This window comes from Pseudomyrmex gracilis, unplaced genomic scaffold (assembly GCF_002006095.1).
Source record: "Pseudomyrmex gracilis isolate BER0280 unplaced genomic scaffold, ASM200609v1 scaffold_188, whole genome shotgun sequence".
NCBI lineage: Eukaryota > Metazoa > Arthropoda > Insecta > Hymenoptera > Formicidae > Pseudomyrmex > Pseudomyrmex gracilis.
In genome coordinates this window covers 98,112-100,213 of record NW_018020772.1, presented here as the reverse complement: position 1 = coordinate 100,213, position 2,102 = coordinate 98,112, and positions in this window count along the sequence as shown.

Here is a 2,102-nt window from a genome sequence, read left to right as displayed (position 1 = left end):
TCTCAAAAGACAAGATGGCGAAGGAAACGTCTCATTGACGAAGTGAATCCGATTGGTCGAATGTCAGAACTTGTCCATTTAAATCGCACGCTCATTCGGTCGCTTCAAATCGTTTTTTTCATAAAAATGGACAACGCAAATTTATACAGTTATTTATTTACAAAATAATTTTGATATATTAACACATATATGCGGAACGGGGAATTCGTTTTTACATAAAAAGGGAAAATTTGTTTGTTTTTTTTTTTCGAACAAAAAAAATTTAAACTTAAAAACAAACTCTTATAAAATGCGCGCGCGGTGCATCTTCTACGACTTATATATATATATATAAAATGATATTTATCTCGAATATAATTTTTAATTAGAATCACAAAAATGTACACAAGGCGTAAATATACAACGTACAACCTATTTATTATTTACAACAATATATATATATATACCAATGTTACGTAAAACGTACGACACATCTTGTCTTATCCAATAATATACAGGGCGTCACTTATCACACTGTTTTTTTTTTTTAAAAACGGCGCGCGGAGATTGACCCGGAGATCGACAAATCTATCGATGGTTCGATATTGCGATTATCGAATGCAACCTGTTAGTCGCGCCAGGTTTTTCGCGCCTTCGACGGCTAGTTGTGCCGACGAGCGCAACGGGACGAAAATGATCGCAATTAGTTTACTGGCCGCATAACGTACACAGAAGTTTAGCGTCAACTTCGCAGTTTGAAACATCTGGACACAAAACAACGTTCCGAAGTAAACAATCTCGAGGTATGTAAAAGGTTTCAGCCCCAATGAGTGATCACGGCAATTTTTGTATAACGTTTTCGGTGCAAACAAACAGTTCACAAGTGAATGATGTTTACAGCGCTGCGTTTTTCTTTTCGGGACCGTCGTTTTTCCGCCGATACGAGGGGGCAGGCTATTTTTCGAAGAAACAACAAGTATATCGATCTACACATATCATCCACGGTGAGTGAGTCTAATTGAGAATTTTTTTTTTCTTATTAATTTCGAATACGGTGATATCGTAAAAATTGAATCGATCTGATTCGACCGCGCGTGCCGAAAACACGGCAATGTAAAAAGCGTTGCACCACATACAACATGGCCACTGATTTCGGAGAAGGGTGCATATTAGGCGCGAAATAACAAGGATATAAATGTAACAATGCGACAATGTGCGTAAGACATACTCGCGGGAAAAGAAACTAGACATTTTTTGAATAATATCGGAATTGACATTTGCGAATTTGTTAAATCTTAGTAATTAATAAAAAGAAAGAGATAGATAGATAGATAGATAGATAGATAGATAGATAGATAGATAGATAGATAGAGAGAGAGAGAGAGAGAAAACATAATGTCGGCAAGTCCGATAATTGCCATTTTGAATGTCATTTGTTCGTGTTCACGGAGGGTTCACATATCATGTTCGTCGTAGTGGCGATTGTTGTAATTGTAATTTCTTACAATGTAAATTTTTATTGACATGTATGCGGCGAAAAAAACGCCCATCACATTTAGAGAATATACGTGTCGTGTTACGTTCACACACAGAGGGACACCCATGCGCTCTTCACATCTTTTGTGTGTTGTGTGTGTGTGTACGTTTGTGTGTTACATCATATATATTTTACGCATTGGCATTATATGTATACATACATACATACATATATATATATATATATATATATATATATATAGCGCATCACGTTCAACGTGACAACGAAAAAAACTAATTATTCAACATTTATACACAACTCCGTTGTACCATCTTGTCCTATATGTTACACTTATCATTCGCAGAGAGATTAGTACCATTTTTTTTTTTGGACAACAAGGTAAAGGAGCGAAACAATTCGCTCGGTAAAGTAAAACGGCTTAAGTTTAAAAACGGAAAAGCTGTTCTTGCATAATTTTAACACACAATATCCGATTTATATCGCGCACACCGCATCAAGATCGTATAAATTTTTAACTTCATTCGGAAGAAAACTCAAAAGAGAGAGGGGGGACCCGTCTAAAGCTCTCTAAACATGTTTTTCTCTGTAACTTCAGGGTCTCGCAGATGATGTTTTTTTTTTTTTT